This window comes from Littorina saxatilis, linkage group LG12 (assembly GCF_037325665.1).
Source record: "Littorina saxatilis isolate snail1 linkage group LG12, US_GU_Lsax_2.0, whole genome shotgun sequence".
Classification (NCBI taxonomy): Eukaryota; Metazoa; Mollusca; class Gastropoda; order Littorinimorpha; family Littorinidae; genus Littorina; species Littorina saxatilis.
This window is the reverse complement of record NC_090256.1, coordinates 30,345,090-30,359,575: the sequence shown is the minus strand read 5'-3', so window position 1 is coordinate 30,359,575 and position 14,486 is coordinate 30,345,090. Positions and strand designations below refer to the sequence as shown.

Here is a 14,486-nt window from a genome sequence, read left to right as displayed (position 1 = left end):
ACGAATAAAAGGAATAATACCTGACGAAAAAGGCCCTCAGTTCGCTTCCAAAGTGACACCATACGATTATGCGTTTCAAATAATGTTGCCGCGCAGGAGGACAGCCTTCATTTGCAAAATAAACTGTTCTTGCATTAAATGTTTTAGAATAGACAAAGAGTGAGCATTCTTTGTGATTTTTGGGTTGGGTTACTTCCACCGAGATACTTCCCTTGTTTGTGAACGCGATGTTTGTCACTCGGCGACCGAAGAGAAGCAGTGCGCTGAAGCGCGTTCACTCACTTTGATTTAACTAATGACCATGCTTGTGGTGTTTTTTGAACAAATCGTGTCGTGATTATGCTACAGTTGATTCTAAAGATTCTTCAGATTTGTTGAAGTCGCCATAAACTGCCCCCAAACTCAGACCAGTATCACGTTAAGCGAACGGAAAGAGAACGATGGATCTGTCTTTGACTATTACCTAAACCAGGCTGCCATAAAAACAAATTGTCAGAAGAACTAATAGAAAGAACAGAAAGAAACAAAGAAAAATAGAAACAAAGAAATAAACAAACAAAACCAACAAACAAACGTCTGAGAAACAAAAAGACGTAAGCACGTTAAATGCAAACTACATGTGTGCAACAAGAATAACTACATGTGTGCAACAAGAATAACTACATGTGTGCAACAAGAATAACTACATGTGTGCAACAAGAATAACTACATGTGTGCAACAAGAATAACTACATGTGTGCAACAAGAATAACTACATGTGTGCAACAAGAATAACTACATGTTATGCGGAACGAATCTCCTGGCACCTGAGAGAATAACAAACACAAAGTTGAGCAAAGAAACAAAACAAACTGCTTTTTGCAAACGTTCAACTTGTTAAAAAATTTTTTTTGAATTATAATTTATTTTTACATTTCTGTTGAAATTTATGGACGGCGAATCACGCAAATGCACTGAGTATAGCATTAGTCTGCAAGCGTGACCGTTTTATTATTTTTTTAATTTTAGCCGCAGCTAGCAAACACGTGTTCGCGTAAAACTGTAGTATGTGCCTTTCTTTCTTTCTTTATTTGGTGTTTCACGTCATTTTCAACCACAAAGGTTATATCGCGACGGGAAAGGGGGGGGGGGGGGGGGGGGGGGTAGATGGGATAGAGCCACTTGTTAATTGTTTCTTGTTCACAAAAGCACTAATGAAAAAATTGCCCCAGGGGCTTGCAACGTAGAGTATGTGCCTAGAGCAGTCACTTGAAGTTCACTTTGTTTTTGATGTCAAGGCCACAACATTACGGACGGTAGATCGGTTACTTTAAAAACAAATCTTTTTGAAATGATTTTCTCTTTTTTATATTTGCACAGGTCTATGTTGTTGTTTTTAATTCGCCGGATATCGTGCGAACTGTGTCCCTGGATGTCGGCGAAGATCGAGTAACTTTTATTGAAACGTCTGCAAAATGGCGATATTGTATCGGTCAGTAAACTCCATGGTTAGAGCGGAGGGACATACATGTCATTGCTTTCGTAACTGGAAAAGAAAGGACTTTATCAATCCCAAAATCAAGAAAGATGGGTAATTCTAATAATTTAATCAAGCTTTAGCCGTTAGGCTGGGCGCAATGGCCCAGAGGTAAAGATTTCAGTCTTCCGTGTTGAAGGTTCGGGGTTCGAATACCATGCAGCCGAGCCTGGTGTGTTAAGGGTGGAGATATTGTTCCGATCCCCCAAGCCAACTTATGATCATACCTGCTTACCCTTTGTGTACATACACGCAGGCTAAAGACCAAGTTCGCACGGTAAAACAAACCATGCACACACATACACACACGCACAACACTCACACGCACAACACCCAACCATCCATCCACTCACACATACACCCACATTCACACATATCTACACCCCCACACCCACACCCACCCACCCACTCACACAAACACACCCATCCACCCACCACCAACTCACCCACACACCAAAACCGTCCCCCCCCCACACACATACAAACACCCACCTACGCACACATGTACTCGCACACACATCCCACCCATCCACCCCCCTCCCCACGCATTCACGGACAACACCCACCCACCCATCCACCTCTTTCAGCCAACAGCAACTGGAGAATAGCCCACTATGTCGTAGTACAAAGAACTAGCTAACCCATAGATCATAGGTGCAAATACCAATGCCAGAATGCTGACATGACAACGCGGTCACCGGTCACCTTTTACCCCTGCGAAACCAGTCGGTAGCGCGTTAGCTTTGAAACCAATTTGTCGCTATCGGCGCGAGTTCAAACCTCAAAGGTAGCGCCGTACTGTGTGGCAACTCGCTTTCCCAAGGAGAAAGCAACCCAAATGTCTATGAGGGTATCCACACAGGACCAAGGCTCTCCACACACGCTCCACCGAGATGGGTCTCAGAGGGTCTACAGACCAGGAGGATCCAATTCTTGCTTTCGGGAGAAACATTCCTTGCCGAAAAAATGATGATCTTTGGAGAAATGGTTTCAATTTAATCTCGACTTTATGAATATCTCTGAGCCTTTGACACAAACGTTACTGTTATGTCGATTGGAATAAGTATACATTTGTGTTGGTAAGGATCGGTCGCGTGACCCCCTGTAATACAATTATATGAATATCAAGTAATTTTGTCCAGCTTCCTTTACGTACTCATTTAAAATCGCCGAAACCTTTGGTGTCATCTTGGCCAAGTTGCCGAACTGTTTCTCTGTGGGGGAAAGGTGTCGGTCGTCAAGGACTAGCTACCTAAGGCTTCTGAAAATGTTAAAACGTACGTCCACGACCGTTTTGTCCAATTTTTTGTCCTATGATTGTTGGGCTCTGTATAATAGAATAAACATTTGACGCCGACTGCGCTGTGGTTGGTCGTCGTCCCTGGGGATAACTTCACTTTAATCCTTCAATCGTATTTAGCATCGCAGGAAAACTGACTGCCAGCATGATAAATCAACAAAAGAATCAATTCTTTTCTGAGAAACGTTGATTGCACTTAAGCGTGAACTTTCCTAGCACCTTCAGAGTAATAAGCTCATCGATCTATTGACTTTTTTCTGGCCTGTTTGTTAGAAGCTGTTATTGTTTGATTTTTGAACCTCAAAACTTGTCAATAGAACGTTACAACCAAAAGAGAAAAAAACAAAAAACAGAACAATTGAGGTGCACAAAAACTCTAAAATAATTGGATGTAAACAAACTTGGCGAAGCAGAAAAAAGGGAGAAGGAGAAAAGAAAAGAAAAGAAAAGAAAGAACAAAAGAAAAATAAAAAGAGAGAGAAAAAAAGTGAAACGAACAAAGAATAAATGAATACAGTTGAAGAAAAGAGAGAGAGAGAGAGAGAGAGAGAGAGAGAGAGAGAGAGAGAGAGAGAGAGAGAGAGAGAGAGAGAGAGAGAGAGAGAGAGAGAGAGAGAGAGAGAGAGAGAGAGAGAGAGAGAGAGAGCAACGGAAAATCATGTAAAAGGTGAGAAAAAAAACCCGTCATAAAAAAACTGTAACAGAAAATAGCAACTATCACTTCCACAAAAACAAATCGAAAATAAATTGCAACAAACCTTTTCAAAAATGGCTATCCAAAAAACCCAAAAAAACCTTTCACACATACATGTACCACCAGAAAGTTCAGTACCCGTAATCCAAAAGTCCAGTCACAACACACCACAACAAAACAAAACACGAAAAAAAAAAAAAAGAGGTCACTGATTTCAAAATCCAGCCACTTCTCACCTCCAATCACTTTCACCAAAAATGAAAACTCTCACAGCAGCACACAAAACTCAGCTCCCCATAACACACTTAATTCGCGCGAGAAAACACTAGCGGGTACCATGATCCAAGTCGCAATCCACAGTATCAATGAATGAATGCACGCTGCCGAAGCGTAGAAAGTCTTTGCAGCTCTCAGCCAAAGAAGACCGCGCGCCAGCTGGATCCGCGATAGCGCCGAGGGAAAAGGGAACCTTGCTTGCCAACAGGATCCACGATAGCTCTGAGTCGAGGGCGAAGGGAGCGGTCGTCATCGGTAGGTAGCGCACCGTACTGCCATGCCAATCTTCTTTACTGCACAGCTGCATTGTCTGGCTGCGACGTATTGTCAAAAAAGTAGTGGTTGTTGCCGCCAGCTGCGTGCTTTAGTAAGCCTATGTCATCAACCTCCCGCCTTCACAGCCCGCCCCCCCCCCCCCCCCCCCCACCTACCTATCTCCGTTGGCCCTCCCTCCCTCAACGCCCAACCGACCCAGATAGTAGATGTTACAGAATCTACCCCTCACCCCAGCCCCTCCAACCCCGTTAATAATTTGTGTAAATGCTTTCTATGAAGGACTGACGATTTTTAATAATCAAACGTATGAACTTATTTGTAAGCTTCCAAGCTGAAATGCAATCCCAAAGCCCGGGCTGCGTCGAAGATTGGTTGACACAAATTTCAATCAATTTGATCGGAAAATGAGGGCGCGACAGTGCCGCCTCAATTTTCACTATAAGCCGGATAAGACGTCATCAAAGACATTTATCAGAAAAAGGAATAAAATTGTCTGGGGTTATCATCCGGAAGAGAGAGCGGGAGAGAGGGAGAGAGAGAGAGAGAGAGAGAGAGAGAGAGAGAGAGAGAGAGAGAGAGAGAGAGAGAGAGATATGATGATGATGATGATGATGATGATGATAATGATGATGGAACTTTATTTTTCAAAGATAGAGGTTTAAGCCTACGCCTTTTCTTACAACCGGTCCTTACTTCCGATATAAATTTCTAATAAATGATAAACAAGTAAAACAACCTGACAAATAAGCAAATTAAACGAACAAACAAGCAAATAAACAACACTATGACAAAGTAAGCATACACAAAAAACAAAAAACAAAAACAACATATAAATCAAGCAAGCGAAACATGCAACATATTGATTGAGGTTAAAGTGATCGACGGTAAGATTCACACAATACCAATGTTGACACTACTGACTACAATGATTATATGGTGTAAATGATGATAATGATGATGATGATGATACTGATGATGATGATGATGATGATGATGATGATGATGATGATGATGATGATGATGGAAAATTGCAACATCAATTACACATAATACATGTAATACACAACATAATTCTGTATTTTATAAGCTTTGCCCATTGTTGACAGGTACTTGCATATGTTAAGGTTAGTATTGCCATCTAGGTAGTCATGTATGAATTATGCAGTGCTCGTTTAAAACTCTTAGCGAGGATAAGAATCTTATTACAGACGGAATCGAGTTCCACACCATAGAGCCAGAGAAGGCTTGACTAGTTTTGAACAAATCAATCCTGGGTATTGGTGGTAGAAAATTGTTAGACCCGTACCTTATAGTGACTGTGAAACAGGTCCTGAAATAGTTGGGCACTTCACCATGATATACTTTATACATCATTACCGTCTTATTAAACAGTAACTGTTTAACTAGCGGAAAGGTAGTTTAGATTTTTTAACTTCAAATCAGCTGATAATTGTGGAGAGAGACTTTTCTTTATTTGGTGTTTATCGTCGTTTTCAACCATTCAAGGTTATATCGCGACGGGGAAAGGGGGGAGATGGGATAGAGCCACTTGTTAATTGTTTCTTGTTCACAAAAGCACTAATCAAAAAATTGTTCCAGGGGCTAGTACAATATATGACCTTACTGGGAGAATGCAAGTTTCCAGTACAAAGGACTTAACATTTCTTACATACTGCTTGACTAAAATCTTTACAAACATTGACTATATTCTATACAAGAAACACTTAACAAGGGTAAAAGGAGAAACAGAATCCCTTAGTCGCCTCTTACGACATGCGGGGGAACATCGGGTAAATTCTTCCCCCTAACCCGCGGGGGGATGGAGCGAGAGAGAGTGAGAGAGAGTGAGAGAGAGAGAGAGAGAGAGAGAGAGAGAGAGAGAGAGAGAGAGAGAGAGAGAGAGAGAGAGAGAGAGAGAGAGAGGGCGAGGGCGAGGGAGTGGGGTGGTTAGAAAGATCAATCAGGATTCAAATGTCTTACCGAATCGGCCAGTGCAACAGTTTACTGAAGTCGTTAGCATCTGCGCACTGAAATGTAGACTAATGCCATCCTACTTCCCCGAAGTGACCTTTTGTGTGGTATGTTTTGTTTGTTTGTTCATGGGCTGAAACTCCCACGGCTTTTACGTGTATGACTGTTTTTACCCCGCCATTTAGGCAGTCATACGCCGCTTTCGGAAGAAGCATGCTGGGTATATTCGTGTTTCTATAACCCACCGAACTCTGACATGGATTACAGGATCTTTTTCGTGCGCACTTGGTCTTGTGCTTGCGTGTACACACGGGGGTGTTCGGACACCGAGCTAGGAGAGTCTGCACACAAAGTTGACTCTGAGAAATAAATCTGTCGCCGAACATGGGGACGAACTCACGCTGACAGCGGCCAACTGGATACAAATCAAGCGCGCTACCGACTGAGCTACATCACCGCCCCTTGTGTGGTATAAATCAAGTTCTTTTACGTAGGCTAGGTTAAAGGTATAGTGCGATTCCTAAAGGCACAGTCCTTCTCATGTCAACCGCGGTTGGGCTCACTTACAGATCTTGAAATCGGGCTTATCGTACTGATAACAGTGCTAGTCGGTACGGATTGGCACCTCTAACTTTATCGGTGGACAGTGTCGCAGATAGCGCATGTCAGTGGTTCATGAATTCAACGATATCGATAGTGGGGTAATTGGAAGCTTTCTGTTTCTCGGGCCGATACAACCCCTATCGGAGGCTTCTTGAATACGCCTCCTGGCCAGGCTTTTAAATGGGAGAAGAACAAGTGGATACACACCAGATGTTTCAAAAGCTTTTGTGAATGTCCTGGAATAGGCACAGAAAAAGCAATATTTGTTATGGTTACTTTGGGTAACTTCCACTGAGTTACTTCCCTTGTTTGTGTACGTGACGCTTGTTAATAGGCGGCCGCGTCAAAGAGGGCGCTAGTCGTCTTGCTGCCAGGGCGGAGATAAGCAGCACCCTGAAGCGCATTTACTCCCTTTGATTTATTAATTAGCATACTCGTGGTGCGGCGTTTTCGAGAAAATCGTGTCTTGTGCATCTAGATTAAGGTACAGAGAATTCACCAGATTCTTCAGATTCGTCAAATTCGCCAGAAACTCCCCCGAAACGGTCAGATCAATAGTATCCCTTTAATTTCTTATTTATTCTGAGAAAAAAAAAAGTCTGTACGGAAAGCACGCAGGCTGTTGGTTTTTGGTTTCCACTGTCCGCTGTTTGATAAATGCACTATACAACACGATTCCTGACTGAGTCTAGTCTCGGTAATGATAAATGCACTATACAACACGATTCCTGACTGAGTCTAGTCTCGGTAATGATAAATGCACTATACAACATGATTCCTGACTGAGTCTAGTCTCGGTAATGATAAATGCACTATACAACACGATTCCTGACTGAGTCTAGTCTCGGTAATGATAAATGCACTATACAACACGATTCCTGACTGGGTCTAGTCTCGGTAATGATAAATGCACTATACAACACGATTCCTGACTGGGTCTAGCCTCGGTAATGATAAATGCACTATACAACACGATTCCTGACTGAGTCTAGTCTCGGTAATGATAAATGCACTATACAACACGATTCCTGACTGGGTCTAGTCTCGGTAATGATAAATGCACTATACAACACGATTCCTGACTGAGTCTAGTCTCGGTAATGATAAATGCACTATACAACACGATTCCTGACTGAGTCTAGTCTCGGTAATGATAAATGCACTATACAACACGATTCCTGACTGAGTCTAGTCTCGGTAATGATAAATGCACTATACAACACGATTCCTGACTGAGTCTAGTCTCGGTAATGATAAATGCACTATACAACACGATTCCTGACTGAGTCTAGTCTCGGTAATGATAAATGCACTATACAACACGATTCCTGACTGAGCCTAGTCTCGGTAATGATAAATGCACTATACAACACGATTCCTGACTGAGTCTAGTCTCGGTAATGATAAATGCACTATACAACACGATTCCTGACTGAGTCTAGTCTCGGTAATGATAAATGCATTATACAACACGATTCCTGACTGAGTCTAGTCTCGGTAATGATCAATGCACTATACAACACGATTCCTGACTGAGTCTAGTCTCGGTAATGATAAATGCACTATAGGCTACAACACGATTCCTGACTGAGTCTAGTCTCGGTAATGATAAATGCACTAGACATCACGATTCCTGACCGAGTCTAGTCTCGGTAATGATAAATGCACTATACAACACGATTCCTGACTGAGTCTAATCTCGGTAATGATAAATGCACTATACAACACGATTCCTGACTGAGTCTAGTCTCGGTAATGATAAATGCACTATACAACACGATTCCTGACTGAGTCTAGTCTCGGTAATGATAAATGCACTATACAACACGATTCCTGACTGAGTCTAGTCTCGGTAAGGCAGACCCAGGCTGTTGGTTTTTGGTAGGTTTCCACTGTCCACTGTTTGATAAATGCACTATACAACACGATTCCTGACTGGGATCGCCGGGATTGGTTTTTGGCGCTTTTACCGGCGCTGGTCTTGTAAGGCATACGTTTCTGTGCATACCCAACACCAAAAGGGGGTTTGAACACGAACAGAAGTATATGTTTTTGTGCTATTTAGTTTTATTCGAGGGATATTCCAAAGCGGGAGAGGATAAATACGCTGGAGAACACCAATTCCTTAGCATATCTGATTAAAGTTCGGGAAAGTAGTCAGTGTATCGACTAAGAGTATTGGCCACTGAGAAGGAAATCTATGCTTCTGAAATATTTTGTTTTAGCGGATGAATAGGACCACGCCGAATGAATAGCTACAGCGTGTTTTGCAAGCATAGCACAAAAGCTTCTGTCCTCATAACATTAAGAAGGGTAGTATAGGTCTACAAATATCACTGAAACAGCTTAAAAAAGTGCATGATGTTACTAAAGTTGGTCTCTAAACATCAACCTCATATATTCTTCTTTTTTGCTGCATCAAAGTGTTCATCGAAAACATAGCTCACAGTGCCCGTATTCAAAAACTTCTGTTTCATGTATATAATATGCACCCAAGCACACAGTTCTTGTAATAGAGACGTGGACTAGTGCACCTTGTGATTTCGGTGGCTCTGCATGTAAACATGACGGTGATAGATCAATTCAAAGTTATTTTGTTCGAAAACACAAGTCTACGACACGCACAACTTGCATGTTACAGCTTTCATTAAATTCAAAATGTATTTAGTGGTTTGCCTTACAAAGACTAGCAACATTCGAGAAGCTTTTGATTTTGAAATATGACAGCACACACACACACAGACACGTCACTTAAGAACAAACAAACTAAAAAACTAAAAACAGGGTATATTTCACTAGTATGGTACATAGATGAACAATGTCACTTCCGATGTATGTCTGACACATGCGCGCGGATAACAAAGCCCTCTTTTACGCATCAGGACTCGATAATGTTGATTTAGTAGATTTTTTTCACAACCACCCTTTTGCTGGTCGCTGAAAATCACCATCATAACTGCGCAAAACCAGCACCTTTTGTTGTCGCATTGGGTGTTAAAGACACACTCCTTCTCACAAAATCTGTTCGGCTCACTATCTTAGATCTTGTCAAGCTTTTTCATGGGGTAAAACCATCCCTCAACTTGGCCACGCACCAAAAATAAACACACTGACTGCATGCCGTGGTGAGTAGAATTTTGTTTGATGAATTTATTTTCTCAAAAAAGCCACTGGTTGTATTTACAAAATTAATTCGTCAAAAAAGTATTACTATGTACAGTGAGCATCCATGCAGTTGATTTTTGGTATGTGACTAAGTGGAGGGACGGTCTGATTCCACCCAAAAGCCTGGCCAGATTAAAGAATGTCAGCCGAGAATGAGTGTGCCCTGAAACTATAACGGAACAGTTGAGATGATGATGATTTGTAAGCATCTTAACTGAAGTCAAGCTGTGTAATTGGAAGAGTTTGACAAAAAAAATACCTATTACAAGTACTTATATTTGCGGCAGATGCAAACATTGTGTGTGTGTGTGTGTGTATTTGCGTCTGTGTGTGTAGGTATAGGTGTGCACTTAAATACTACGGACAATGAACCAACCAAAAGTGTAATCACTTCAAAAATGATGTCGCCCTTATTCAGTCTGTAAAAGAATAAAGTAGCCAAGTAATCAGAGTAAAACAAATCGACACTGCTCTTCTTTGGCCTCACATGATACTTGACTTTTTGTGTGCTGAAAATAGAGCTGTATCTGTTTAATAATTCAAGCTAGACTCATGAATAAATCTCTCTTAAGTCAAGAAGTCGTCTAGAAATGAAAACAAGTTCCCGGAACGCACTGCATTGCAGTCATCATAAAATCATGACTGTATTTTTGTCAGTATGCACTTATAAAAAGCCATATGTCCCTGTTGCAACCCACTGAGACGAACACAAGTAAGCCCACAAGACAAAAGAGAAGTATAAATGAACAAGTGCTGACTATGAGGATTTGTTGTTGAATCCATTTCACGGACTGATATAGATCTGACCAGAAAACAGCAAGGCTGTTGGATTTTGGAATGTGTCAAAGTGAATGGATGCTCCTACTCCAGGAAAAAGCTAGAGCGAATCTATCGTAAAGAGCTGTTCGCATGGCAGACTTTCAACAACATTTTTCCCAGTTTAAGTTGGTTTGAAGTCGCTCAGGAGTCGTGGAGACCAAGTCGGTGAAAAATGTGTCATGTGAACGGCCCCAACGATTAAGTTCCGATTTAGTTCCGACTTAGTAGAGACTTAAAAAGTCACCTGAGCACCTCTCGACTCCTCAGCGATATACAAGCGACTTGAGGCAGACTTCGAGCTTCGAGCTGCCCGATTGGGTTAGTAGGTGTAGCTAGAAAACAACGAATGCGACAGAAAAAGCCCTGATGTTCAAAGTCAGTCTGAGCGTTATGGAGAAACAAATAACAGACGCCAATTTTGTGACCCGATCGGCGGGGAAACGGCGTTTTTGCAAGAGAAGCTTTTAAGGAAGGCTGTTAAAATGAAAACTGCTCGTTGTGTGCATAAATGTATATATCGAGTTATCTGCGGGTTTGGAAGACTCTCAGTATATTTGTGTGCAAAGGATTGACAAGTTTTGTGAATGGTAAATGCCCTCTGCTGAAGTCCCTCCCGCGAGAACATCAAGTGCATTCCGCTAAGCTGGTCGCGAAATAATCGTCTGGTTGACTGACTCGTGGGTTAGTGATCCAATGTCAATCAAAATTATTTTCTCTTAGATTTCAATGCTTCTTATGCACTCTGCCTAAAACCGTAATAGAAATGTGGTGAGAAAAAAACACTAAAATTTCAGAGCGGAATGGAAATGAGTTCATCGTTGATGCATTCTTCCCTGTTCTTTTGAATAAACTTGGCCAAACAATTATTGCAACAGATTTTGAACCCAAAATGAAGGCATTAATTCCCTTGTCATTTCATCCAAACTGTATATGCAACTACAGAACTTTTACTTGACTACATGTATCTGAATCGTCTTTCTGTTTAAAGAAATCACGTGACCGCCACTCAAATAAGGGTACCCTTAAAATCAACTGGACAAAAACGGAAGAGCCCAATTAAAAATCGAACAAAAATTACAATAGGCAAACCTGTGCAACTTGTTATACGAGAAGAAAGCCAAATCAATTATCTACCTAGAAAAGGTTGTTTTGTTTAGCTAGCTTGCGTATTACGTGTGATATGCTATTCCTAATGATGCATGTGTCTATCGCAATAGCGGTCAATAAAGGGAGCTTTTTTGTCATTTTGAGAGATCTTGTGACAAAAAGCGCTGTATTTCAACAATGACTTGGTGGATTGCTTTTAAACTTTCATGAGATGTACTTCAAGCAAAATGTGGGATCCTTGCACGTATTTGTTCAGATGTAACGCAATGTTACGGTAAAAGGTTTTAAACTCGTCATTGGATTTGGATTGTTCCCCTGTATCCAAACATATGACTTTGCATACGATAAATGATTGATACAGATACTGTCAAAGTTTCATTTGTCTGTAACCACTGGAGTGAATTTAATTGCTAGTTGTGCAAACACATGAGAAAAAAATGAAACGTTCACGCTGTTTTGCGCTGATACGAGTACCAGTTATAGTATCGCGTGACTGGTCATCGCTGTTGCACCTATATCATCCTTAAAATATCAAGCGTCTTTACATGCCTAAAATTTTTCGTCAGTGCTAATACGTTAACTTTTTTCCAGTGTTTGTATGAAGCATTTGTCTAAAGACATGTGAAGTCATGATTGTCTTGCACGCAAGTGAACAATCCAATGACGAGTTTAAAAACATGTTTCGAAACATTGCGTCATATCTGAACAAATACGTGTAACGATCCCAAGTTTTTCCCGAAGCATGTCTAAGTATGTTGTTAAAATATTCTGAAAGTTTCAAAGCAATCGACCGAGTCATTGCTGAACTACAGCGCTTTTTGTAACAATGTCCCGAATAATAATGACTACCGTTTGTGACCGCTCGTACGATCGACACTTGCATCCGTGGGAATGGCATAGCACACGTAATATGCAAGTTAGCTAAACAAAACAACCTTTTCTGGGTTGAAAATTGATTTGGCTTTCTTCTTGTATGTAAATGTTTAAAAGGTTTGTCTATTGTGATTTTTCTTTGATTTTTAATTGGGCTCTTCCGTTTTTGTCCAGTCGATTTTGAGTGTACGCTTAATTAAGCGGCGGTCACGTGATACCTGCAAACAAACACTTTAATCCGAAAGGTGATCCAGATAGTCAAGCAAACGGCCTTTACAGGCATATTATACAATTTGGATGAAATGACACGGTAATCAAGTATTTAATTTGGGAGCGAAATCGCTTGCAATCATTTTTGACCAAGTTAATGACTGTTATGAAGAGCGTCAGCATCCAATGTTGTAATATTTAGGCGATATCTGTGTTTGTTCGTAATCAGCATACGTCAAATTATATGTGAGTATGAAAAATTAACGTACTTGTGATTAAACACGATTGTAGGACAAACTTGTTTACCAGTTTTAGAATGTCTACCTTGATTTTTATTGACGTCAAGCCTGTGACGTCATTTGTAAGGTTTAGGTGACATGACGTTGCTTCTTCTTTGCTTACCGGTATTTGTGCGTTCGTTGTGGACAAAAACAACTTTAAATTGAAATTGTAGTTGCAAAGATAACAGAGTTATTCCAGTTCTAAAAACCATACCCCCATCTTTTAAGACATAACCAGTCACCAACATGACATCATTCTATGACAGATTTGCATATGAAAGCTACCATTTCAATAACTGAAATTAACCAAACCGAACACATGGAATGTTAAACTAACCAAAAACAACAAAATTAAAGAGGATTCTCTTTGATAACACTTTTTCGATCAGATCACGGACTATTGTGGAATAGCATTGATCATAATTGCTTGTATATTGTATTGAATATGGTTTTATCCGTAATATCCACTCTATTATTATGTGACTTCTATGCATTGCGCGACAAAATGTAAAATTGAAAAAAAAAAAAAAAATTTTCAAGAAAAAAAAGAAAAAAAAAGAAAAAAAAAGAAAAAAAAAAAAAAAAAAAGAAAAAAAAAAGAAAAAAAAAAAAGAATCCCTTCCTTTAATTTTGAAGATGAAAAAGACGGTTTTTGTAATGAGTGTTTTCGTGTACACATCGCATTCATGTAGTAATGAGGTGGTCGGACGCTGTACAGCTGTCAATTGCAAGACCGGCAAGAGCTCGCTCCTGAAAAACCCCAATAAAACACATTGGTGACACCTTATCGGCCCGTTTCTCATTCGTAGTCACTGCCATCGGAAAAAATGAGTAAAAAAAAAGAAGAGGAAGAAGAAGAAGAAGACGAAGAAGAAGAAGAAGAAGAAGAAGAAGAAGAAGAAGAAGAAGAAGAAGAAGAAGAAGAAGAAGAAGAAGAAGAAAAAAAAAGAAAAAAAAAGAAGCACTTAGTATAAGTTTAAAACCTGTTGTGCTCCTTTGTAAGCATAGTTAGTCAGTAAGTTGTTGCTTTTTGGGTCCAGCGAACCATATAGGCCAAATCAGGACCCCCTTTGTAAGCATGTTGTTGTATTATTTTATGTGTGTTTATGAATAAAATGTTGTTCAAACCAAGGTAAAAAAGAAGAAAGAAAAAAAGAAAGAAAGAAAAAACACACGAAAGAAAGAAAGAAAACAAAACGCACAATGCAAGCAGAGGTTGGTAGCTGCACAAAGACTCAATGCGCACTCCTGGGCAGTGAACTCTCATTACAGCCGTAGGAGTTGGAGCCGCTAATTCTCTTCGCAGTGACAATGGTCGGATGTGTTTTTCGCATTTTAACGGCGATGGAACGGACACAATGATTGTTGTCTCACAGGGGACGAAAGGCAAAAGAT

General features: G+C 40.5%; 1 protein-coding gene across 1 annotated transcript in view; it reads right to left on the bottom strand.

The window, feature by feature from the left end:
* Positions 1 to 3,867, bottom strand: part of LOC138981719 (alpha-1A adrenergic receptor-like) — a 92,584-nt gene extending 88,717 nt beyond the window's left edge. The window contains exon 1 of the mRNA XM_070354782.1: positions 3,747 to 3,867. The gene's annotated coding sequence lies outside the window, so the exon portion shown is untranslated. The remainder of the gene's footprint in view (positions 1 to 3,746) is intronic.
* Between the last annotated feature and the right edge of the window lie 10,619 nt (positions 3,868 to 14,486).